Source organism: Bos indicus x Bos taurus, chromosome 17, assembly GCF_003369695.1.
Source record: "Bos indicus x Bos taurus breed Angus x Brahman F1 hybrid chromosome 17, Bos_hybrid_MaternalHap_v2.0, whole genome shotgun sequence".
NCBI lineage: Eukaryota > Metazoa > Chordata > Mammalia > Artiodactyla > Bovidae > Bos > Bos indicus x Bos taurus.
Window position 1 is genome coordinate 59,875,789 of NC_040092.1, and position 27,145 is coordinate 59,902,933.

The 27,145-nt window shown below is 44.2% G+C and overlaps 1 protein-coding gene across 1 annotated transcript in view; it reads left to right on the forward strand.

Moving 5' to 3' along the window:
- Positions 1-1,743: 1,743 nt before the first annotated feature.
- SMAD1 (SMAD family member 1) overlaps positions 1,744-27,145 on the forward strand; it is an 82,409-nt gene continuing 57,007 nt past the window's right edge. Inside the window, exon 1 of the mRNA XM_027567448.1 lies at positions 1,744-2,029. The gene's annotated coding sequence lies outside the window, so the exon portion shown is untranslated. The remainder of the gene's footprint in view (positions 2,030-27,145) is intronic.

The following is a 27,145-nucleotide window of genomic DNA, read 5'->3' on the forward strand; positions in this document are numbered from 1 at the left end:
TAAAAGATGCTTACTTCTTGGAAGGAAAGTTATGACCAACCTAGATAGCATATTCAAAAGCAGAGACATTATTTTGCCAACAAAGGTCCGTCTAGTCAAGGCTATGGTTTTTCCAGCAGTCATGTATGGATGCGAAAGTTGGACTGTGAAGAAAGCTGAGCGCCAAAGAATTGATCCTTTTGAACTGTGGTGTTGGAGAAGACTCTTGAGAGTCCCTTGGACTGCAAGGAGATCCAACCAGTCCATTCTAAAGGAGATCAGTCCTGGGTGTTCTTTGGAAGGACTGATGCTGAAGCTGAAACTCCAGTACTTTGGCCACCTCATGTGAAGAGCTGACTCATTGGAAAAGACTCTGATGCTGGGAGGGATTGGGGGCAGGAGGAGAAGGGGACGACAGAGGATGAGATAGCTGGATGGCATCACCAACGTGAAGGACATGAGTTTGGGTGAACTCTGGGAGTTGGTGATGGACAGGGAGACCAGGCATGCTGCAATTCATGGGGTTGCCAGAGTCGGACACGACTGAGCGATTGAACTGAACTGAATGTTCCATTATATGGATATAGCATACTCTCTTTATCAAAGGAGGGTTTGAGCAGAGGAATGACCTGATCAGAGTGGCATTTAACACGGCTCACTCCACCTATTGTTTCACGGAGTAGACAATGAAGAATTGTGTCAAATGTTGATTTTAGGGAAACTAAGACAAGCCCCAAGAATTGATCTATAACTGCTCAAATCATTTAATGAACAAATTAGCATAAATAGTGTGACTGTGTATAAATAGGGTTTACATATTTTGAGGGACTTGTTGCATTTCCTTTGAATAATTAAACATGGAATGCAGAAATAATAAAATAGCTAATAAGAATTTTAAATGAATGTGCACATGTAAAAGTACATGAACAATTGGAGAGTACCATTAATTTTCTAAAAATACTGGTGGTAATGGTTCTTTTGGTACACGTGAAGTTTATTCCTCAGAATAATTATTCGCCTCTAAACATAACTCAGCATTATGGTAATTATCCAAGATTTCGTGCCAGCTTACAGAGAGCTGGCCAAGAGAAAAATTAAATCTTACAAAAAGACACTGTCAATGTCTATGCAGATCAGGTTGCTGGGAGTTCGTTTTATTTGGGGAAGTTCATGTCATTTGAAAGACTTAGAAACTGGATGGAAAAATTGTAAAGTTCTATTGTGGCATTTGTCATCTGGAGCAACGAGGTAACCAACTGGCATCATTAGATCCCGAACTGGCATAAAACACACGTATTGATTGATTCAAGGTTTGGTATAAACACAGGCAATAGTCATTAGGTTATCCAGTTCTGGGTACGAGCAACTTCTGGGGCTTGCAAATCACTGAGTAAGTGAGGGGCAAGGAAAATTAGACAGTAAAAAGGCGAAGCTCGAAAGGTAATTGTCAAAATGCACTCCGCGTTTCCGTTGCGGTTCGGTGGGCACGGTGGGAGTGTGGATGAACATTTTGGAAATAAACACTGAAAGCGAAACTTCACCGGCAGGTAAGGCGCAAGTCCGCTCCCCCTGGACTCAAGGAGGCAGGGGCAGTAGTGTTTTCTCCTTGGAACAAGCGGGGCGTGGGGCTGGAGGCGGGGGAGGCGGCGCGGGCCCAACGCTCGCGCCGGCAGGGCCGGGAATTTGGAGAGGATCCCTGGTCGGGCGGCGGCGGCGCGCGGGTGCGCGTGTGAGCGAGCGAGCAGGCGGGCGGGCGAGTGCGCCGAGTATTGGCAGCCGAGGAGTGGAGGCTGGGCGGCTCCGACTCCCTGACGCCAGCGCGACCAGATCAATCCAGGCTCCGGGAGCGAGCGAGCGGGCGAGCGAGCGGGCGGGCGGGCGGGCGGGAGGAGGAAGGAGAGGCCGAGCCGCTGAGCCCGGGCCGAGGCTCGGGGAGGGACCCTGCGAGCGCAGCGCGGCGCAGCGCCCGGCCGCCCGGACCGGGGCCGCGGGGGACCCGGCTCGCCCGGCCAACTCGTGCGCCCGCGCGGATGGGCGCGCAGCCAACTCGGTAAAACGAAACAGACCCGAACCCAACTTTCCTCTCCGTCGCGTCCCCGCCCTCCCCTCGGCGCCCCGGTTTTCCAGCGCCGCCGCCGCCGCCTCGGGCTGGGGCGGGCCGGGTGGCCGCGACGGAGCGCGGGGCCGGTGGCGCGGGCTGCGGCGGGGAGGGGGTCTCTTCCCCGCGTGGGGCGGATCGGGGGACCCCCACCCCCGCCCATGATGGCGCCTCCCGGCCGCTCTAAAGGAGCAAACCTGCCACCTTTTGCCCTCGGCGCCGGACCAGCCGGGCAGGGCTCGGGCCGCGGTGCCCCTCGCGTCTTTGTTGGGTCTGCGGTGGGGAACCGGGCTCCCGGGCTCCCGGGCTCCCGGCCCTGGCTGCGCCCGGCCCTCCGCTGCCACCCTCCCCCTCCGCCCGTTTCCCTTTCCCTTCCTGCAGCCGGGCCTGGGCGGTCGGCGCGGCCCGCGGGCCCATTGTGTCCCGCGCCGGCCCGGGCGACCCCTGCGGGAGTCGGAGGGCGGCCGCCGGTGCTGCCCTTTCCGCGGAGCCGGGCTCGCGCCAGGGGGACACCCGGTGCCCTGGGTCCCTCCGCGTGCGGGGCGGGTTCCCTCCTCTGCCCCCACCAGCCTCTTGGGGGTCGAGGTCAAGGAAAGTTCGCACCGAAATTCCCTCTAATTTATTCAAAGGTCTGGCGGCGGCGGCGTGTAAATTTTTTTTTTTCTCTTCCGCCTACCCCCCCCCCACCCCGCCCCCGCCGCCGAGTCGCAGTGTCGTCTCATTCCTTTCCCTTTCCCGGATTCGATTGCCTCACTGCATGTGTGTTTGTGAGTTCGCGGTGCAACAACTGTTCATTTACTCTGCGCTCGGTCTTTGTTAAGTGTTTCTCGGGGTTGTTGCTGCGGGAAGGTGGGGGTGGTGGGTGTGAAAGAGATGTGGGCTTGTTTTTCTAGTTGATTAATATATATATATATTTATATATGAAGGCTTCCAGGGAGAGCGTTTTCTTGATGTACTTTGGGAAGGGCGGGGGAACCGATGCCTGCAGGATCTTACAACTACAGTAGCTGCGGCTTTTGTTTATTTTGCGGCGCGGACGTTGTTTCCATGCACTTGCAAGATCGCCGGTAAGGCACTTCCCTTTCTGAAAATCCGGGCGCGTCTCCCAACCATCTCCCGAGAAAGCATCGTTGTCGTAAGGGCTGTGACAACCGGCCGCTTGTTTGTTTCCCCTGAGGGTCTCTTGCCGTCGTAGCTGAAGTTTCTTGAGTAGGTGGAATGACACAGAAGTTGCCTGATTTCTCGGTGTGCTGTTCTGCTGCTGAAACTTTGAGCACGCCGCTCAATCGCAGAATGCCTTGATTTCAGAACATTTCTCGCTCTCGTGGCCTGCCGTGGAGAGCGTGCTTACATTCAGGAACACAATGAGAAAACTGTTCTCTGCGCTGTGTTGATTTTTCTTGTTTCTGATGACCGCCTGATGCTTTATTGGAGGTAGGAGAGCTGTACTGGAGCCACAATTGAAAAAGAATCAGGCCCGAATCAATGTTCACGGCCCCGCGATTTTTCAGTGGTTATAAATATTTTGCATCAGTGTTATTCTGTTGGAGGGGCCAGGCCTGAATATGCTATAACTGATTTAAGTGTTTGTGCTCTCCTCTCCCTCTGTCCTTCCCATTTGCAGTTATTTGATATTTCTGTGCAGGTGGTGTACATTTGTGCACTATTGCAATTCTTTAGGAAACTGTAACCAGGGTTTGGGAGATGGTTTTCTAGAGGTGGGTGATGCCAAAGCCTCTGGAGGATCCGGGCAGGATCGGGTTTCTTCTGAGGGTAGGGATTTGTCCTTGATTTAGTTTTGACCGCTCCAGCCATAGGTATGTAACGAAATACAATTTTCCTTTTTTCAGTGTCCTTTGGTGTTATACCCCTGAAGAGCTGATGACCTTTGCATTTTAGAGAAGTGACAATTTTTAGGCCATTTAAAATGTTAACTTATACCTCTTGGAATTCAGTTTTCTACTGAGCTCAATGAAGCATTAAAAGGAAGTGTCTCATTTTTCCAAATACATTTATTAGTTGAAAACTAAATTGCAGTTTGTAATTTTGATTTCTAGTAATTCTGGGTTTAATAACTTGGTTAGATTGGAAAAAGAATAAACTTGAGTGTAATTAGATGAGTATATTTAAGCTGCAGTCGCCGCCATAATCAAGGCCAAGTTGTGTGTGTATAAAAGATCTCATTTGTGTAGTCTTACAAGGCTAATGGAGGCATCATTGAGGCTTTATAAATAATGTAAGTTGTGTATAATGTAGAGTCTCCAGAGACGGCACAGAAAGCATCATTACCAGCCTTTTCAACCTGCTTGAGATCTTAAATTGATTTACAGCACTGAACTGGTGCAAAATGATACATCAGGATGACATGGGGTCAGCCTGTAAAAGTCTATGATGTCAGCCTATTAGTTCAGTCATCATAATTAAACCATATTACAGGGGCAGCTGAGCAGGAGTCTGGCGTTATCCTTCAGATATGGGTGGTACATGGATTCTGTTTATAGCGGAAATGCGGAACTGGTGAGGAACGCTCATATTTCTGGAAGAGAAGAAAGGCTTCCAGAACTCTGAGTTTCTGAAAAGAATTGAAGATAAATTAAGGGATGTTAAGTCTGCGTTAAGTAGCTTTCCATTTGGTAGTGGACAAGCAGATGCTTTGGGGATGCTGATAAGGACCTTTGCAGCTTTGATCCCTGCACTGAATCATGCTTCATGTGAGCTTGAATTTAACTTGGCCTTAGGGACCTTCTAAAATATCAGAGGACCACATACTTCGCATCTCTGATCCTTAACATGGAGTTGCACTATACTGATGTATCTGCTGATACGTTATTTCTTGAACTAATCAGTTACCAGCTCTCTATTGAAAACAGACACTAATATTTGAATTGAACATATGAACAGTTCAGGAAAAAAAGATCCTTATTTTTTGCTTAAATTTCTGGCACTCCTTATTCAGTGTATCTGTCATCTGGGGATGACAATCTGGTAGCCATATTGTGCTGTCCAATCTGGTAGCCATAACCACATGTGGGTATTTAAATTGAAATTAATTAAAATGAAATAAAAATTCATCTTCCCAGCAGCACTAGCCACATTTCAAATGCTCAGCTAATGTGGCTTGTGGCTACCACATTGCACAAGGTATGCACAGAATGTTCGAATCGTCACAGATGGACAGTGTTGGGCACTGCTCCTCTAGAACCTTCGCCTCTCCTCATCCTTGCTTTCTACTCATCTTTCAGCTGCTACTCTGCCTGTTACGTCTATGGATGAGTTTGTGGGGTCAGAGACAAAGAGCTACATCACTTAATTTTGCTGTTTACTAGTTGCTTTTGTTAAAAAAAGCTTGGAAGTAACCATCGAAGCTGCTGCATAAAATGAGGTTGACTTTTCTGTGGATCCTATTTATCATTGGTGTCATGGACTCTGATTTGGAGCTTTGGGTAGGAGAAATAATAGTAGCTGATTTCCGCCCCCCACCCCCCGGGTTTTTACCATATCCTTGTCTTTAACGCTCATATCTCATTTAAGCCTCAAACCTTGCCTAAATACTGTTGTCACATTTTACAGGTAAGGAAACTGAGTTCAGAGCAATTCATTGTCTTGCCTCAGGCTACGTACCTAGTGGTTATATTCTTCGCAGTGATATGAACAAGGCAGCCTCACTCTAGAGTCTATCTTTTTTTAACTGTTCTCCCCCTTTTTACTTACTTTTTTAAATGGGAGGGTAATTGCTTTACAGTGTTGTGTTAGTTTGCTGTACAACAATGTGAATCAGCTTTAAGTATATATGGAATCTTTTCTCATAGCTCAGTGGGTAAAGAATCTGCCTGAAAGGCAGGAGGCCGGGGTTTGATTCCTGAGTCGGGAAGATCCTTTGGAGAAGGAAATGGCAGTCCAGTATTCCTTCCTGGAGAATCCCATGGACAGAGGATTCTGGCAGGCTACAGTCCATGGGGTTGCAAGAATCAGACACGACTTAGCACCTAAACCACCACCATAATATATGCTTCTGTCTTGAGTCTCCCCCCACCCACCCATAGAGCCTCGCTTTTAAATATATTAATATATCTAGAGTACCTAACGCAGCATTGTTCTGCTGGGCTTTATTATTCTGGTATAGACATAGCTTTACTGTTATTTTTACGCTTTTAGGCAAATTTGCCTTCTCTTATTGTGCTCTACTGGGTCATCTTCTGTTGTCTTTTAAGTGCTTAAGAAAGGAAAGATAATGATCCTACGTATCTAAGCAGAACATAATTGGAGGAATAATTCTGGCATAAAAGTAATGCATTTCAAAGCCAAAGTAGTTTTATCTCTGCTTTTCTGGAAACCGGTCACTTTCTTTTCCCTTGCTTTTTTCTTATATAAAATCACAAACTGATGGTGCTAAAAAAATGTTCCAGTAGTTCTGTTTATCTCATTAAAATTAATCTCCCTTCAGTTGGTAAACACTGCATCTTGAGATGCAAATCGTTCACTGCAAATTCTTTGGAAAACTTTTTTCTTTACATTTAATGTCTACTTTAGTGTAGTCTTGTAGTTCAGCCATTGTTAAATTTGGGTGGGGGGCAGGGCCATCAGGGCTGTTTAAGAAATCTGATGAAACCCTGGATCCTCTGTCTTACTTGCATCCTCTAATCCAAACATGCTTATTTGCTCTGGTAAGCTTGTGTGTACACAAAACTACCCCAATTGCGTGATATTTCAGGTGAAGGACATCCATGGGCCTGCCTTGCCAAGTGTGCTCATAAACACAGGATTTGTAATTTCCTTTACAAAGAGTAGAGATACTGAGTGTTAAAAACTGCTCGGATGACTTTCTGCTCCAGTTGGTCCCTATCGAGTTGAGTTGAGCGATTGGGCGTCAGGGAGGGACGGCGGACTTGCCTGAAGTCACCAGCCAGTGATTGGAGGAGGGAAGCCCATGCTTGGATCACTCTCACTGTCAAGTTCCCAGGTGTTTGTTTTTTATCCACCATGCCTGCAGTGTTCCTGGGCTTCCCTGGTGGCTAAGATGGTAAAGAATCCGCCTGCAGTGCAGGAGACGCTTTATTCCTGGGTTGGGAAGATCCCCTGGAGAAGGGAATGGCAACCCATTCCAGTATTCTTGCCTGGAGGATCCCATAGACAGGGGAACCTGGTGGGCTACAGTCCACAGGGCCGCAAAGGGTTGGACACAGCTGACCAGCTAACACTTTCACAGTGCTCCTGGGGCTTTTGGTCTGATTATATACAGCGTTAATTGGGGAGGGGAGGGAAGAAGCATTATTTGGCACGATACTGACTTTGTGTGCCCCACATTGAGATGATAAGGGATAAAGTCTGATAGCCTCACAGAGACTTTTTTACACATTAAAATTAATTTTTTTTTGAGAGAAGGAAAAGAAAATGCCTCATTTAATCAATGAAACCTTTCTAGAAAATGGGAGATCCAAGATACAAAGCTCAAATGAAATCAGGCAATTCTGCTATATGAATCTCTTTCAGCTCTCAAAAAAAAAAAAAAAAAAAAAATCACATTTCCCACCAAAAGCTCAAGATTGAGGTATTTAGGGAAGGAACTGGGGGGTACTAGGGAGAGAATTGGAAGGTCTAAGGAGAAAAGGGATATTTAAATATAAAAATGTAGAGAAATTTGCCATTAGTTATAAAATGACATTGAGGTTGATGAAGTATTCTCTGTTGTTGTACTTCTGTTTGTGGTTTTTCTTTTCTTTTTGAATCGCTGTTATCGGTTTATTGTAAAAGGGTATGTAAGTCAGGAACAGCCAGATGGAAGAGATGCACAGGACAGTACCAGAAACAGTGCTCCATGCCCTCTGCAGGCACCCCAGTCTCATAGCATCTTTTTTTTTTTTTTTTTTTACCAAGGCTTGCTTATTTATTTGGCAGCATCAGATCTTAGTTGCCACACGTGGGATCTTAGTTGCCACACATGGGATCTTTGTTGTGGCACATGGACTCTCTAGCTGTGGCTTGCGGGCTTAGTTGCTCTGTGGCTTGTGGGATCTTAGTTCCCCAACCAGGAATTGAACCCGCGTCCCCTGCATTGTAAGATGGACTCTTAACCACTGGACCCCTGGGGAAATTCCCTCTAAAAGCGTCTTAATGTGTATTCACCAGCCTGGAGGCTCTGGTCTTAACATTTTGGTACCAAGATGAGCAGGACATGCTTTAATAGCAAATAGAGGCATCTCCGTTTTGCCTTGAACTGAAATCTCTTGACTCTTTTATATCCGTTTTCTGTTATTACCTCGTAGTGCAGCTATTCCGGCTAATCTGGTGATCTGTCATCTGATTTGCTCCAAAAATACCTGAAGTATTTTTAATACTTCTTCTGGAGTTACTTTCTTTAAAAAGAAAACAAAAAAAGCTAAGCTAAGTTGCATGAATGTATTTACTTAAAATCTAAGTCTAATCTTCACTTTGTTGTTCATTATTTTTTTTTACATTTTAATAATCATTTTATTAGTAACAGAAGAATCTCCACTAGTATTTACATAGTGCAAAAAAAGCTGTTATTACCCCTAAAATGTGATATAGCAGTCATCCTTCATAACAGCAAAAGAACAAGAGGAAAATCCCTTCATGTTATAATTGACACTAATTTTGCTAGTTTTAAATTAGAACATTACAATGAAGACCTTAAATTATAAATTGATGTGGTATGTTTAGAAATTAAATTACAAAATAATACAAATCCTTTTAAAGTATAATGTGCCAACAAAGTTTAATTAGGATTCAGGTTTCAGATTAGGCAAACAGTTTGATTCTGTGAAGTATATAAAGTTTGGAAGGAAGAAGGTAGGAGGAAGATAAATTATTTCACAACCTTTTTTTTAAAGATCAAAAAAAGATACAGTGTTTAAACAGATAAGTTAATGTTCTACCTTATTGGCTGCAACATATAGAAAATACTTACTTTTTTTTTTTTTAAGCAAACTGTGTTCATTATTAAGATAGTGTCAGTTTTAAAGACATACTGCTGATCCTAGGCAAAAAAGTAACATTTACAGCTATTGCTGGCTGACTTGCAGAAGTAGCAGGCCCTGTAGAACATTCATTTGCATAATGAAAACTGTCTTTCAGACGGGAAAAACCAATCTTTAATAAACGGTTCAACTCCAGTAACTGCATCAGGTTTCTAGGCAGATACTAGAAAGTGCAGTATTTGAGCAGTTTAACTTAACATCTTTGTGATTTTTTAATAAGCTAAAATGAGAACTTTAGGGAAGATTCTCTCTTGAAGATAAAGCTTCAGACTACGGTTTGAGGGAGTCCCTGCCTGGCAATTCTCCCAAATCTCTGCTTGGTTCGTGTGCTCAGATAGGAGCCTTATTTAGAACCCAGGTCTATGGTGCGTGGATTGATTACTTAACTAATTTTCTTGAGACAGACAAGCCTGTGTTTCAAGGAACACATACAACATACACAACAGTTAGTTATGCATTTATATGCTTTTAACCTCATAATGAAAATACAATTTCACTAATGTCATGTTTGCGAAAAGGATGGAGGAGTCTAGCTTTTGATTCAAAAATATATGCATACTTATTTAATGCTTTATTTGTAGTTTCCTTTTAATTTTAGGGCAGCTATATTGTATTTTTTCCTACAATCTCAAATAGTTAGGGTATAGTTACTCAAAGTATTCATTCATTTTACCTCTCTTTGTCTATCTTTTGTGGTTTCTTTGCGGTGTGCTTTTGCAAAGTGGAAGTATTTCAGACCTCTATAGTTTTTTGTTTTTTGGTTTTTTTTTAGTTTCGAATACCACAAGAGAAAAAGGGAACTAATTATCTTTCAAGTATTATAATTAGGCATTAAATTAAGTCATTATTTAGTTAGCTAAATGCAAGATCTTTTTGTTTTTTTTTCAACTGAAAGAGAACATGTCTTTTTAATGGAGGATAAGGGTATGAAATGTCTCCTTACTTGATAATTTTGATGTAGTATAGTAATGAGCATATGCTTCACTTAGTCAGCAAATCTTTATTAGTTCAGAGTGGCTCAGTAATTAGTGAGAAGACAGAAAAAAGTGAAAAATTGGATGCAACACTGCAAGAGTTGTTACATAGTGTTAATAATATAGGGGTAAGTTGTACAGAGAGCACACATGAGGTCTTCTGTGGTGTGGAAGGACCTGTAGGTTTGCATGGGCCAAAGGATGAGACCTGGGGGCAGAGGAGCGGCTTGGAAGACTGGAGGGAACGTAAGCGTTAAGAGAACTTTCTGCCGTGATGGAAATGTTCTGTAACTAACGCTGTTGAGCATTTGAAATATGGCTAGTGCAACTGGGGACTACATTTTTAATTTTCGTTAACTTATGTTTAAATAGCTACCTAATTAACAGTGAGCTCTTTTTTTGGACAGCACAGATCTGGAGGCTAGCATGCAGCTCCAGAGGGTATTCCTACAGGGGGTATTCCTGACAGGGTCCTACAGGGCAGCGGTCCCCAACCATTTTGGCACCAGGGACCAGTTTCATCCAAGACAGTTTTTCCACAGACAGAGGTGGGGGTGGGGGATGGTTTGGGGATGCTTCAAGCACGTTACATTTATTATGCACTATCAGCGTGATGTGCACCTTCTGTTATCATTACATTGTGATATATAGTGAAGTAGTTATACAACTCGCCATAGTGCAGAATCAGATCATCAGGCATTAGCTTCTCACAAGGAGCGTGTAGCCGAGATCCCTCACATGCCCAGTTCTCAGTAGGGTTCGCGCTCCTTTGAGAATCTAGTGCCGCCTGCTAATCTGACGGGAGGCGGAGCTCAGGCCGCACCTGGAATGCTGGGGAGCAGCTGTAAATACACATGAAGCTTCCCTCGTTCACCCGCTGCTCGCCCCTCACGTCCTGCTCTGTGGCCCAGTTCTTCACTGTGGGTTGCTGTGCCTGGAGTTGGGGACCCCTGCTGTAGAGTGAGGTAGGAGAGGTGCTCCCCAAGGGGAAATTGGATGGGGATTTGAGGACCTCAGCATGCCTGAATAAGGAAGCATTGGGAAGTCACTGAAGGTGTTTGAACATGCAGTTTGCGCTGGAGAGGGTAAAGGCCATGTGCCAGCAGATTGATAAGAAAGCACTTTGAGTTCTCTCTCTGATGGAGTGGGTTTTGTGAGTGAAAAAAACACTTGGTAGTTATTTGACTATAGAGTAATGGGAAAGAGAGATGTCAGAGATTATGCTTAAGTCTCCAGTCTGTGCGTGCATAGATACTTAGTCGTGTCCAGCTCTTTGACTCCATGAACTGTGGCCCTTTGGGCTCCTCTGTCCATGGGATTCTTCAGGCAAGAATACTGGAGTGGGTTGCTGTTTCCTTCTCCAGGGGATCTTCCTGACCCAGGGATCTAACCTGTGTCTTCTGCATTAGCAGGCAGATTCTTTACCATTGGGTCAACTGGGAAGCCCTTCCAACCTGAGTGGGTAGAAAATTAATAAAGCTTTTACTTAAGAATAGAAAAGAACTGGTTGTGGAAGGAAGGTTGTATGAATGATAAATTAGAACTGACAGGTTGAATGTAACGTGGTGTACCCAAGTATTCTACAGTCAAGTTAGAGACACATAGCCAAGCTAAAGTCTACGGAGGGGCTCGGAGCTTTCTGTAGGCTCCACATAGTAAGCTGCTGGGAAGGACAGTGGAACATCTAGGAATGGATGGGCATTTGGAGAGGGTCATGAACGGAGAAACTCTTCCACTGATGCCCGCAATTAAGAACTAGTAGAAAGGAGAGGGATGTTTGAAGTAGACCAAAGAAGGAACTGGAAGAAAGGTGTGGGGTCAGAGGAGTTAAACCAGGAAGCCAGAAGGAGAGAGAACCTAGAGGAATCTCTGGGGAGTGTGTTGTATGGTTCAGGGTGAAGGAGAGGAGGTCAGCATTCATCAAGTGAATGCAGCTGAGGTGAAGAGGCTGCGTATATTAAGAGAAATAGTCTTGTATGCCCTCGAGTGACTTACGTTTCAAAATTGATGAGACTTCTTCATATTTGAAGTGGAAACAATGTCAGACTTTATTTTTTTTGGGCTCCAAAATCACTGCAGATGGTGACTGCAGCCATGAAATTAAAAGACGCTTACTCCTTGGAAGGAAAGTCATGACCAACCTAGATAGCATATTGAAAAGCAGAGACATTACTTTGCCAACAAAGGTCCGTCTAGTCAAGGCTATGGTTTCTCCTGTGGTCATGTATGGATGTGAGAGTTGGACTGTGAAGAAGGCTAAGTGCCGAAGAATTGATGCTTTTGAACTGTGGTGTTGGAGAAGACTCTTGAGAGTCCCTTGGACTGCAAGGAGATCCAACCAGTCCATTCTGAAGATCAGCCCTGGGATTTCTTTGGAAGGAATGATGCTGAAGCTGAAACTCCAGTACTTTGGCCACCTCATGTGAAGAGTTGACTCATTGGAAAAGATTCTGATGCTGGGAGGGATTGTGGGCAGGAGGAGAAGGGGACGACAGAGGATGAGATGGCTGGATGGCATCACTGACTCGATGGACAGGGAGGCCTGGCGTGCTGTGATTCATGGGGTCTAAAAGACTCGGACACAACTGAGCGACTGCACTGAACTGAACTTCATTTTTGAAGGTTGAGGGAAAGAAGTTAATGGACAAAGAACCAGCACAGATGATGGAGTTAGTGATCTGGAGACGGTGACGAAACCACAGTCCTGGTAAGGAGGGAGACTGCGGAAGAGTCAGATTGGGGTCCATAGAAGAGAGGGAAGCAGATGGCGGCGCTCATGCCAGCTTGCGCTGGTTTCCCCAGTAGTGGAGGAGATAGGTCAGTCCCTCCATTGGGATAATGAGCGGGCGTGGAGGATCAGAAAACGGTACTGAAAGTGTGAGAATAATGGAGACATTTGGGGATAACCGTCATCGGTGGCATGCTAGGAAATCTATGGAGAACTTAAAGTTTGAACAGCCCGGGGAAGCCTGGGGTAAAGCTTGATGTGGCTGTAGAGCGGACTAGTAATTGTTGCTTTTTCATGTTGATACAACTTGGTGGCCTGAAAGTAAGGTTGAAGAGGACTGCTGGCAGAGATGATTCTGGCCTAGGGAGAACAAACAGGTTAGGAAATGAGGCGTTGGAGTCAGGTCGCCTGGGTTTAAGTCCATGCTCCTAGCATTTACTTACCTTTTTTTTTTTTAAGCTTTGAGAAAGCTACCATTAACTTTTGAATGTCAAGTTTCCTCATCTGAAAAACAGAGACAGTAGTCGCAGCTTCAGGATTGATATAGTAAGATGAGTTATCCTTCCATATTTCATCCAAGATGCTGCTAGTCATAAGATGTTATTTCATATGCTGCTGAGGAAAAAACCATCATGTGGGGACCACATACCATTGATTGTAAATTTCCTGGTTTGGAGCGGGTGCATCTTGCCGTCAGTGACGTAAAGAATACATGAAGGACTTAGCCTGGGACCTGGCACGTAGTGAGCATTCAGAAAATGTTAGTGTTCATTTGTAAGAGGCAATGTGATTTTGGAGTCTAGAATGTTAACGAGAGCAATATCGAATCCAGTCTAGATAAGGGGTCACAGGTTCTAAGGCATCTAATGCATTAAATGAATTGAAAAGGGTTAAGCAATGAGAATCCCAATAAATGAAATTGTAAAATATCAGGTTTGGGAATTTGTAGAGCACGTGTTTCCCTGACAATTCCAGATAAATCTTTTTAAGAAAAGTATAGTAATTGAATTAAGCAAAGAATCTCCTTTGATGATTATTAAAAGCTGTTTAAGTTGCCCAGAGCTTTTAAAAGTATTCTGAATTTATCTTTGTGCTTTTCTTACAGTGTTCATCAGTGTTAAAAAAATTTTTTTTTGAATCAGAGAATACATACTCAGTGCAGAAAACTTCTGGCATGGATTCTTGTCATAATGTCAGAATGGAAGGAGGGGATTGATTCTTGATAGTCATTGATTAAGTGAATTGATTGTCGTTTTCAAAAGATAGTGGGAGGGTAGTATTAATAGCTACCTATAGAGCTCTTTTTTCTCATCATGGCTTCAAAGGCAGAAACCATAAAGGAAAAGTTTATACATTGAACATCTGTGTGACCAAGCACACATTCGTGAATGAGCACACACAAAAACACAACCTTTCAAATCTGCAGCAAGTTACTTTTCTTTGTAAGAAATGTTTTAAATCAATAGGAAATAGACCCCTGCAGAAAATTGGTACATGTACCCAGAGAGTATCATACCAAGTCAAGTCAGACAGAGAAAGACAAATATCATAGGATGTTATTTATATGTGGAATCTAAGAACATAATACAGTGACCTTAACTGCAGAAGAGAAACAGACTCACAGACAGAAAATAAACTTATGGTTTCCAAAGGTGAAAGTGAGGGAGGGATAAATTAGCGATTTGGGGTTAACAGATACACACTACTGTATATAAAATAGATAATCAGCAGGGGCCCACTGTATAGCACGGGGAGCTGTATTTAATATCTTGGTATAGTTCGTACTGGTTTGTTGCTGTTCAGTCTCTAAATCATGTCTGACACTTGTGACCCCATGGACGGCAGCACACCAGGCTTCCCCGTCCTTCACTATCTCCCAGAGTTTGCTCAGATTCATATCCATTGAGTTGGTGATACTATCTAACCATCTCAACCTCTGCTGTCCTCTTTGCCAGTGAGTTGGCTCTTAGCAGACTGTAGTCGGCCAGGCTTCTCTGTCCGTGGAATTCTCCGGGCAAAAGTACTCCGGGCAAAAGGGAGTGGGTAGCCATTCCCTTCTCCAGGGGATCTTCCTGATCCAGGGATTGAACCCAGGTCTCCTGCATTGCAGGTGGATTCATTACCATCTGAGCCACCGGGGAAGCCCAGTTTATAATGGAAAAGAATCTAAAAAGAATATAATCAAAATAATTCTGCTGTACACCTGAAACACTATTAACTAACTATGCCTCAATAAAAAGATAAATAAATTCTGATAAAGTTGGTAAAGGGCATGAGCAAGCAATTCACAGACAAATGCAAACTAATAGCATGAGATGTTCTGCTGTGTCCTGGATGAGACTCTTCATTGGAATGGGGACAGCGTCTTCTCTTTTACTTGACGGTATCATTCTTGTGGACCAGGAAGGATCAGTCTGGGGAAACTGCGCTTTTCTCACTGAAGGAAAGGAAGCCAAAATTTTCCTGCCCCCTGAGAGAAGCAGGAGTACAAAGAGGTACCTGATAAATCTAGGTTGGCGTTTTAAGAGACAAGTCAGCTCCATCCCGTTTCCTTAATGTTGCCCCACGCCCCTCATGACTCTGGGCTCGGAGTCTCCTTGTTAGCACGTGAGGTGTTCCCAGCACTTCGGGGCTGCCAGTTCCAGGCAGTTTCTCAGTCAGCTGGCATGATCAGTGCACCTTAAGGATGCCAGTGCTTCATAGAGCATAGCGAGATGGGCCTTTCTCTCCCCGCTGAGTCGTGGTATTAGATTTGATTCATTACAGTGTCTTCTTTTTCATGAGAGACACAGCGATGGTCTTGAAACATGGTTGTGATTATTGAGCTAGACTGGCTCATAAGGTATTAAAAATAACAAGTTCCCTCACATAGTAAAGCCTTGTATAAAGTGAAAAAAATTTCAAGTTAGGCATCAGCATTTAATTGTCTCTTAAAGGTAATACTGTAAGTCTCCTACATACAAACAGGTTCTGAGAGCCCATTCGTAAGTCCAGCTTGTTGGTAAGTCGGACAAAGTTAGCCTAGGTAGACCCAACTGACACAATCGGCTGTATAGTAGTACTGTACTGTAATAGATTTATAATACCTTTCACATAAATAATACATTAAAAACATAATAAAGGAACCATTTTTAATCTTAGAGTACTTTGAAAAGTCCAGTAGTAAGGTACAACAGCTGACATGCAGGGGAACACTTGCATCTTGAATGTCCGAAGCTTGAAGGTTCGTGTGTAGGGGACTTACTATAGTTAAGATTGTGGGTGTAAGAAAGGCTTTTCATGTGACACCAGTTGGTGGTGGGGTCTTTACCTAACTGAAGTACACTCAGTCTTATCTCAGCATTCAGTTTTTACCCGGCCGCTGGACAGAAGAGAATTTGTTGGCATCTTCTGCCCCACCATCTCCTTTCTTTTAAAATGATCTGCAAATATTTCAGCATTTGGCAGTGGGCGGGGAGGCTTTTGAATCTCACCCACAGGCTTACCCCTGGGCCTGTTGCCTTTCCTCTTCATTCCTAAGTCCTTTTGGGGGTTGGTGACTCAGAGCAGGGGGCCTGAATAGGTAAGCATTAGGCAGGCACATCCCTCAGACTCTTTAAACGAAGTTGGGAAGAGCCATGCCGGCACCGAGTCTTTTGATTTTATCAAAGTGTGTCTTTAATTTTATGGGAAGCCTTGCAAAGGGAGTGGTAACGCTGCAGTGAGTGTCTCTGTAGGAATTACACCCTCAGCCCTCTGCCGTCCCATCTGTTAGAGCTTCCTGTTGTGCTGTGTCCGTTGCTGGCTTTGCAGTCTGGTATAATTAATAACAACCTCTTTCTTTCCCCAGTGTTCGTGTTGTGTGCTCAGGACTTCTATTCAGTTTGTTCAAGCTCGAGAGAACGTTTGATTCGTTTCAAATGGTCGTCTGTTAAACTGTGAACAAAATTAACTTGATTATCGTTGAAATGATCAGCATTCAAACCGTGTTGATAGCGTTTATTTGCATGGAAACGCTGAAGACTTCTGTCTTGTCACGCTGTGCGCGCTGAGATATTGATCTGTAGTCCAGGAAAGCCTCCTTTAAAAATAGGTGCACCCTCACTGAATGGTTCTGCTTTTTGTTGAGCCGGTGTTAATCGATTCTGCAAGTATTTCACTCGTCCAGCACTGAGTTCTGTCTCGGGGAGAGAGAGAGCAGCATCTCGGTCAATGTTTTCCCTGCAGAAGCAGTCTTAACTACCCATAAGAGGAGACTGATTCTTTGGTGGCTCAGAGGGTAAAGAGTCTGCCTGCAATGCAGGAGACCCAGGTTCCATCCCTGGGTTGGGAAGATCCCCTCGAGAAGAAAATGGCAACCCACTCCCGTATTCTTGCCTGGGAAATCCCATGGATGGAGGAACCTGGCGGACTACAGTCCATAGGGTTGCAATGAGTCAGACACGACTGAGCGACTTCACTTTCACTTCATGATCATACAAAAAGTTGAATAACAAGCCATCATTATTCATGTTATTGTATCTTTGAGGGTGTAACTCCAGTAATTGGGAAGGCCTTTTAGAATCAAGGGATTGGAAAGAAATGGGATGCAGTTGATAGAACTCCTGTGTCCTGCCCACTTCCAGCTTAGTGGATGGATTCTTTCAGCAAGTTTTTGAGAGTCTTTTATTTGTACTTCTGTTGTTAGTGTCTCTCTTAGCTTGATAAAGTTGACATAAGGAGTCATAAATGTAGGATTTGCACCAAGAGCTTGTAACTTTGGGGAAAACATAAACCTTGTCTAGTTCGCTTCTGTTTTAATAACTTTTATTAGAGTTATCTTAGAAGAGAATGGCCACCCACTCCAGTATTCTCGCCTGGAGAATTCCATGGACAGAGGAGCCTGGCGGGCTACAGCTCATGTGGGTTGCAAAGAGTTGGACACGAAGGAGCGACTGACAGTTTCACTTCACTTTCGTTCAGCTTATAGACTGTGTTCCTTGAGGGTATGTGGACCGTGTCTTTATGATTTTTGTGTTAGCCCAGTGATTCTCACTTTGCATATCAGAATCCTGTGAAGGACAGCCACTGCACAAACACCAGGGCCCATCCCAGGGGGTCTGATTTGGGGGTTAGGGTAGGGAGGGTTTAAAAAAAGCATCACAGATGAGTTTCAACTTAAAGCAGCATTAAGAATTGTCGGCTTGACACATGGTAGTTTTGAGTGAATTTTTTCATTTCGATGTCTTTAAATACGTGTCAGGAAATAGGACCTGTGGCGTGTTGTAGGTCCCTTGTGAGTACGAACGATGTCTTGATACCCAGCAGTGCTAGGTGCCGGGTAATACCTATCCTCGGTGCTCCATGCTCCCCAGGCAGTTCTGAGGGTTACTGTTTTTCACCCCCTTTTTTCCTCTGAGGAGAAAAGAGAATTATGTGTCTTTGAAAGCTTCCCCTTTTCCCTTCTTGAAGGAATCAGCAATTCCTTGTGTGCTGGAGTCTAGAGGTGGGGGCTCATAAAGACAGCGGTTGGGACCCGAGGCCCCAGGAGCTCACAAAGAGGAGAGGAGTGTTAGAGGAGAGCAGAGGCCGTCCGCGGAGTCCGTCCGGAGGAGAGCGGAGGCCGTCCGCGGAGTCCGTCCGGAGGAGAGCGGAGGCCGTCCGCGGAGTCCGTCCGCAGGAGAGCGGAGGCCATCCGCGGAGGCCGTCCGCGGAGTCCGTCCGCAGGAGAGCGGAGGCCATCCGCGGAGGCCGTCCGCGGAGTCCGTCCGCAGGAGAGCGGAGGCCGTCCGCGGAGTCCGTCCGGAGGAGAGCGGAGGCCGTCCGCGGAGTCCGCAGGAGCGCTTGGGCGTCACAGCTGTGGGGAGGGCAGGGCTGTTACCACCAGCGTCTCATGGGCAGAGGCCAGGGATGTGGCCCGAGGGTGAGAAACCCTGGACCAGGGGAGAACCAAGGGGACCGGGAGGCCGATGGGACCCAGAAGTGGTTGTGTCCCTGACCGCTGTTGCTGCCACACCTGTCTGCTGTTGGCTGTGTCCTTATCCCCTCCCCCAGATCCTCCAGAGTTGAGAGTGCGGTGTTTTGCCCCTCTCTCTAGATAGCATTGTGACTGCCATCTGTGTATGAGCCATTAAAATGAATATCTTAGTATTTTCTAGAATAAAATGTGATAGTTGGCAGAGTCCTTTAATTATTTTCCATCTCTACATTTACTTGAATGGAACAGTGTTAACCTCATGAAAAAAAAAAGAGCCAGTAACTTTTGTTCTGTTTTGTGTATATTTTCAGTAAAGGACCTGAAGTAAAACTGGAAGAAAACATTAAAAAAAAAATCTAGTCAATCTCTGAGAAAATCAGAATGAAAGACTTGACAATCTTAACAGAGGCTGGCTACTAAAAACTTATTTTTTTAATGTTATTTCTTAGTAAGTTAAAGTTGCTCAGTCCTGTCCAACTCTTTATGACCCCACGGACTATACAATCCTGGAATGAATGGGTAGCCTTTCCCTTCTCCAGGCGATCTTCCCAACCCAAGGATTAAACCCAGGTCTCCTGCATTGCAGGCGAATCCTTTACCAGCTGAGCTACCAAGGAAGCCTAAGATTACTGGAATGGGTAGCCTGTCCGTTCTTCAGCAGATCTTCCCGACCCAGGAATCAAACCAGGGTCTCCTGCATTGTAGGTAGATTCTTTACCCGCTGAGCTACCAGGGAAGCCCAAGTTATTTCTTAGAGCATCATTTATAAAGGAAAGGTTTGAAATAGCCCAAGTGTTTCCCTTTTAGGAGTGGATAAGAAAATACAGCCTGTACTTCTACTTTTTTAAAAAAGAAAAAACCTTGAAAAGTTCTGGAGATGATGATTGTGATGGTTGCATAATGGTGTGAACATACTTAATGCTACTAAAGTGCACATTTAAAATGGTTAAAATGAAAATGTATGTTTTGTATATTTTCACACAATAAAAAAGTGCCATATGAAAGAGAAAAAAAAAAGACTACACAGTAATTGGTAAAAATAAACTAGATTTAAAAAAGAGAATAATCAGTGAGAATGTAAAGAAAATGAATTTCTTAAGAGGAGTTTAATTGTAATGTTCCGCAGACTCATCACAAGAAAAGAATATTAATACTCAAACACATAAGGTGGGCTGTTAGTGTGAAGTAATAGTGCTAATTGCCTTGTGTCTTTGTTGAGTTACAACTTCTTATCCCTATTTTAGGCTCTTTAGATGAAAATGGACTTCATCTCGTACTTGCTGCCCTGGTAAAACTCTTGGTTTTTCCATGTTCTAGGAAAGTGGCAAGATACCAAGAAGGAAGACAACACCAAAAACAAAAGTTGGGGTGGGAAGGAGCTAGAGGGATTAAAATAAAACTGTAAGCAAATCCTTGCTTGTCTCATGCATCCTTTATGCATGAGACAAAGGAGGAGGTTATTCAGGAGAAGCAGGATGGTGGAGGGGGTGCCTTGGCAAGCCCTTAACCTTTCTGCACTTTGGTTTCATCATCTCTGAAACAGTGTTTACGTCATGGGATTCCTGTAAGGATTAAGAGAGTTAATAGGTATAAGTGCTTGGAACACTGCTTGGTGCTTCATTGTGGTGGTGGTGGTGGTGGTGATAGCAGAAGGCTTTTCTTGCTCTCTCTGAATACTTGAGCTGTGTTGGAAATTGACGGCGACCATGGATACACTCTTGCGTGATGTTTCCCATAGAACCACTGGCTTGACAGCCCTTTGAAGTGGGTGGTGAGAGTTTATGGAGTCCTCGAACTGGGATATTTCAGATATTCTGTAAAGACTGCTGCCAGTAGGATGAATTTCAAGAGGAGGACTAGAGTGACGGAATAGGTTTTTAAGTTTTTATAATAAAACCATAGTTAACTCTCTCATCTATATATTTTCCACAGCAATATTAGAATCTTGAGCAGGCATTTCTTTAGAATTTGCTATGTTCTCAAGAGTATAGAATAGTTTTATGATTAGTGTAATAAGCAGAATATGCTAAGGAATGAAAAACTTCTTTGACAAAAGTGTAATACATATTTGAGAAGTAATGGTTAATTTTTATTAAGGCTGCTTTGGATTATCCATTCTATAGTTCATCCCCACTAATGCACGTGGTTGATAGCTTAAACTCGTTTGGATTTCTGCATCAGGATAGGTAACAGAAAGCCTGGGGTGCACAGGAGATGGAGTTGTGGTGAAGAAATGGCACAGGTTTTTGTCCACCCTCCCTTAGATAATTACAGAGCCTGAAGACGTCCTGTGACTCTTATCACAGTCAGCCTGATAATGTGGTTCTTCCACCCTTCACGCCTCCCCTCCACTTAACAACTGTGAGCTTGGTGATGCTGGGAACTGTAGCCTGCCCAGTTTTTTTCTACTGTACCTTTATGTAAGCCCTTACAAAATTTTTCAGTTAAATAGTGAATTAGTGGAGAGTCAAGTTGCTTAGAAAGTTGAACATACAGAGGAGGAGAACTTGCATTCGGAAGCCTTCCAAGTGCACTTTGTTTACTGGGCTTTTCCATCCCCACTGGTAAATACCTGACTCTGGGGAGGCTAACAGGTAGAACTGGACTGAACAACTGACCTGAGGCGAAAGAGGTCTAGGTTTGGGGTACAGGTCTCACCTCATTCTGTAGGTGACCCCTGCTCGTACCCACGGCCTCATTTCCCTAACCCGATGAAACACAAGCGCTTCTGCTGCTTTTTTGCCCTTAGCTGGAGGGAGCTCTTGCTGAAGGGTAAAGCGGGCGGCCGCTCTTTGCTCAGTTTCTCCTCCTGAAGGCCTGTTAGTCCAGCTTGGGTTTTTGGCAGATTGAAAACAAGATGTCATTGATGGTGAAGCGGAGTGAAATCTGGCTGATCTCCATGTTTGTTTCAGCGGTTATGTAAACTTAGATTTTGAGGAGTTATTTTATTCTTCCAAATAACAGATTAACATACTGGGAAAGGACAGGACCGAATTGCTTTTGAGGTATCTGATTAATACAGAACATTTCTTTGGTAAAAAAAATTCATGCATTGAAAAATGTGAAGGATATTTGAATTATTAATGGAAGGGGACTGGAATGGGGAGGAAACTTATTTTTTGTTATAATATGCCATTTTGTAAAATTGAGTTTTTTGATCATGTGGTTGAACTGCTTAATAAAACAGTACATTCCCATCAAATATCCTGTTCATCCAGAATTAGGTCATATATCCCAAATCCATATATAGGAATACATTTCTGTGAAAATCCTGGTTCAGTGATAATTCTGTTCTATACAGAAACACTTTCAATGTTTTTTTTTTTTTTCCTTTATAAAAATATAAATCTTGCCACCTGTTAGTCATAATATTGTCTTCTGGGGCCATGTAGAACAAATCTCTTAACCTGCTTTCAGTTTTTATTTGTTTTTATTATTGGGGTTTTAAAATTGGAAACAGTTATTGGTTGTAGGTAAAAATGGTCTGCTCACCTCCTCTCCTCTCCACCAGCTCACTCCGTAAAGTAACTGCTTGTTCAGATTTGTTTCTTTCCTGGCTTTTCAAGGTACACGGATATTTCACATGTACAGGTTTTGTTTCTATTCAAGTGTTTAAAATGAGATTGTACTGTGTGTAGTGTTCTGCAGCTTTTTTTTAACTGAACAATTAGCATGTGGTTTTTTTTTCCGTGTTAGACATGAAAGGCTGTCCTCCCCTACTTTTTAACGGTTAATATCACTGTCGGGTGCACTATAAGTTATCATTCCCTTATTGTTAGATCTCTGGGTTATTTAGCACGTGAGTGGTCTTGAACGTAGATCATGCTCATCTGAGGCTGCCGCTTCCCTGGGAGCTGTTTCTCTGGCTGTTCCCTCGTAACCCTCATACCACAGGGTCTACAGGAGTGGGGGTCTCTGCACTGCCCCCTTCAGACGGTTCTTCCAGCATCCTCCATAGAAACACCCAGCTTTGACTGTCACGTCAGACTGTGCCACGCTTCCCCTCCTTATTATTCACTCCCCATCCTCCACCCTCATCACTACAGGATTTCTGTCCTTATTCCCAACGTTGGGGCTACCTCAGTGGCTCAGACAGTAAAGAATCTGCCTGCGGTGTGGGAGACACAGGAGACATGGGCTCGATCCCTGGGTCAGGAAGATCCCCTGGAGAAGGAAGTGGCAACCCACTCCAGTATTCTTGCCTGGAGAATCCCATGGACAGAGGAGCCTGGTGGGCTACAGTCCATGGAGTCACACAGAGCCAGACACGACTGAGCGACACACACACACACACACACTCTCTCTCTCTCTCTCTCTCTCTCTCCATCTCTCCCCGTCTCCCCTTCCTTTCTACCTCCCATGATCATTCTTGAGAGAAGCCTGCTGGGCTTCAGTTCCTGGGGTCGCAGAATCAGACATGACTGACTCACACACACCTACTCCCTTTCTACCTCCCATGATCATTCTTGAGCTACTTCTTTGGTGACCTTTGACTCCACCTCAGGTACGCCATCTCATAGGGCTGTGATACGGGATTTTAACAGATCCCAGAATTAAAAATTAAACAGACATCACCAACTTTATGGTTAAGTATTTTCTTCATAAAATGTATTTGTTCATAGCCATAACTTCAGAATGTGTTAGTCATTCAGTCATATGACTCCATGGACTGTATAGCTCTCCACGCTCCCCGGTCCATGGGATTTCCCAGGCAAGAATACTGGAGTCGGTTGCCATTTCCTCTTCCAGGGGATCTTCATGACCCAGGGATTGAACCCCAACCTTCTGCATCCCAGGCAGATTCTTTACCATTTGAGCCACCACAGCAGCTACGGTCTGACCATTTCTGCTGGACTGATCCAAACCTTTATCATCTTGAACTGCAACAACTGCTGTAGCTTCCTCACTGGTCTCCGTACTCCCTCCTACTCTGCCACGCCTCTTCCTCCTGCTCCCCCACCTTTCAGCCTGTTCTCAGCCCAGCCACACCATAGTCACCCCAGGAAGCTGGCGGTGGGACCACACTGGCATCTCTGCTCCCAGCGCAGTTGAGAGGGAAAAAAGCTCCAGAGTCCTGTGGCTTTGCTGTCTGCTCCTCTCCCTTCCCTCTCTCCACCTGGGCCATGCTGGACTCCGTGCTGCCCTGGGATCATTTCAGGCACATTCTTGCCTCTTGGCCTCTGTTCTTCCTTGCCCCCCCTCTGCTTGCCATGTACATCCTCAGACTGGCTCCATCCCGCACCTTTTTAGGCTTCTGTTGGAAGATCACCTTCTCAGTGAGGTGACCTGACCACTAGAATGTAGGTCTCAGGAAGGCATGAACTTTTTTATTTAAACTGTTTTTTTCCCTCTTATTCAGTGCTGTGTCCCCGTGCTTAGAATAGTGTCTAATAAAGGGGGCCCGGTTTGATTCCTGGCCAGGGAACCAGATCCCGTATGCCGCAACTAAGACCTGGAGCAACCAAATAAATATTAAAAAAAAAAAAGAATAGTATCTAATACATTCTGGGAGTTTGTCAAATGAGCTAAATGACTGCAGTGGTTATCAGCTTTTCTTTTTATCATTTTCTTTGTACAAAGTTCAAACTTCACTGGACAGACAAAAACTAAGACACAAACTTTTGTTTGTGTAAATAGAATATTGAAATTAGCTTACTGTGAACCCACTCTGTAAATGTGTTACATTTCTCAGCATGTTAGAATTTTCAGATCAATTTTATGTATTCCTATTTAAGGCTGGTAACAAACCCAGTGGGGTAGGTGGTGAAATCAAAATTTCACGGAAAAGCAAATTGAGGCTCAGAGGTGTTTTATTCAAAGAGCAGCTGCTAAGTGGAAAGCTTCCCTTTAGACCTGCCTTTTTTCATTCCAAGTGAAGCTCCTGTTTTCTCACTTAGAAACGTCTTAAAATGACAGAAACGTGGTGAGGATCTGATCTGAAAGTCTGGAGACTGGGTCTTGATTTCTCCCGCTGGATTTTGGCCCTGCCTTTTGCTTCTGCTTCGCAAGCACATGAAATCAGAGGTTCGCTTTAAAATTCCTGACTATGACAGAGCAACAAGTTTTATTTCTCTCACCTGTGGAGGAAGTGGCCTCCACCCAGTTTTACTGAATTAGGAGGGAAGTGATTTTTTCAAGTGATAAAAAGAAATAAAATTCCACGTTCTTCCCAGAGGAGGAGTTAACAATTGGGAGAGTGGCGTGAGACCACATGTTGGTTTGTAAAAGGATATAACTTGTAAAGATGTTTCCTTTGATGCCTGTGATGAATATGGATGTGTTTCCCTTTTAGAGGGTTCTGATTAAATGACTCAATTAAGAGCAGAGCTGGAGGATCTAAATATAGGGAGAGGGCTCAGGCGGCCCTGCCTTGCGTATGTCACTCACCCCTACAGATGTGCGTGTTTGTGGTCATAAACAGCACCTGTGAGATCGCTGGAGAAGGAGCAACGTTCCAAAACCTGAAATACAGCAGGGTTGGTGGGTTTTTTTTTTTTTTTTTTAAGTACAAAGGATAGTTTTTTTCCTCCTCTGGCCTATTCCGTTTTCATCTGTGAATTTAGTATTTGAATTCCTTACTGTTTTAACCTGATGAATAGACTTCAGTATCTGTTCTGGTTTAAATTGTAGATCTACCGCTTACTAGAAAACGATCTGGAAAAAGTTACTTAACCTCTGACCCTTAGGTTTATTAGTAAAATGGAGATAATGATATGCATCTTGAAAAGTTGGTATAGAAGGTCAATATGAGTGTAAAAACTACCAATACAATCCTTCCATAGGGTAATAGCCCAACTAAAATAGTTTCTTCCATTTGTTAATGATTGAATCATTCATAACTGGTCACTTAATGGAAATTTACCACATTTAGCACTCTTTGCAAGCTGTAAAATTGCTCTTTTATGATAACTTAAAACACTCAAAAGAATTTTTTTCTAAGAGACAACTACTGCAGACCTTTTCCTCTTATAGACAGACAGTGAAGTTTGAAAATGCCTCTGCTCTTCCGTCTCCAGTGTTTGAGGCGTAAGCAGTTGCAAGCCAGTAACTCTACAGTTCTTGAGTTGAGGTGACTACAGATGAGATTTATCAGAGTGAGTGAGGTCTTTCAGTTCAGTTCAGTCGCTCAGTCGTGTCCGACTCTCTGCGACGCCATGAATTGCAGCACGCCAGGCCTCCCTGTCCATCACCAACTCCCGGAGTTCACCCAGACTCATGTCCGTCGAGTCGGTGATGCCATCTCATCCTCTGTCGTCCCCTTCTCCTCCTGTCCCCAATCCCTCCCAGCATCAGAGTCTTTTTCCAATGAGTCAACTCTTCTCATGATGTGGCCAAAGTATTGGAATTTCAGCTTTAGCATCAGTCCTTCCAATGAACATCCAGGACTGATCTCCTTTAGAATGGGCTAGTTGGATCTCCTTGCAGTCCAAGGGACTCTCAAGAGTCTTCTCCAACACCACAGTTCAAAAGCATCAATTCTTCAGCGCTTTCTTCACAGTCTGACTCTCACATCCGTACATGACTACTGGAAAAACCCTAGCCTTGACTAGACAGACCTTAGGACCTGGATATCTTGAAAGGCTTACCATGTACAGAAGGACAGTTTTCCATTATAAGCATAAATTTGAGGAGGGGAATTCAGGGGGATTAAAGAATGCTGTACAACTTTTAGAAACTTCGCTTTAACTCATATGGTAAGGAATCTGCTTGCAATGCAGGAGACCCGGGTTCGATCCCTAGGTCAGGAAGATCTTCTGGAGAAGGGAATGACAACCTACTCCAGTATACAACTTTTAGAGGAAGTGGCAAGGAGATGTAGAAATAAGCCAGGTTTCTTGGTTGAAGTTGAGGACAGTAAGGAAACTCTGCTTTAAGCATCTGCCTAACTAAACAAGTATCATCTAGTGAAACAAAACCAAACTGACACTATTCTGCAGGGATTATCTGTGACTAAGAAAAATTGACTAGGTGCCCTATTGGCAGCCTGAATTTGTCAGGATAGAAGCACTTGTGTTTGCAGAGCAGAACCAGAAAGAGTTCTTGAAGAATTTTCCAACACAATGAACATACATTGAATAGCATACTTAGTGCAATTGAATATGTAAACTACAGCACTGTCATTAGAGACACATCTAAGTGTGACATCCATAAGTCCTTGATTCCTTTTCATTGAGAGGATGCTGCTGCTGCTGCTAAGTCACTTCAGTCGTGTCCGACTCTATGCGACCCCATAGACAGCAGCCCACCAGGTTCCGCCATCCCTGAGATTCTCCAGGCAAGAACGCTGGAGTGGGTTGCCATTTCCTTCTCCACTTTTGAAATCATTTGGCTGAAATATTACAGCCTGCAGTGAACTTCCAAGTGGCAGGTGGTAAGTGCATCCTTTTCTTTTTGATTCCTATGATTCCCGCTCACTTAACACTCAACACTCCATTG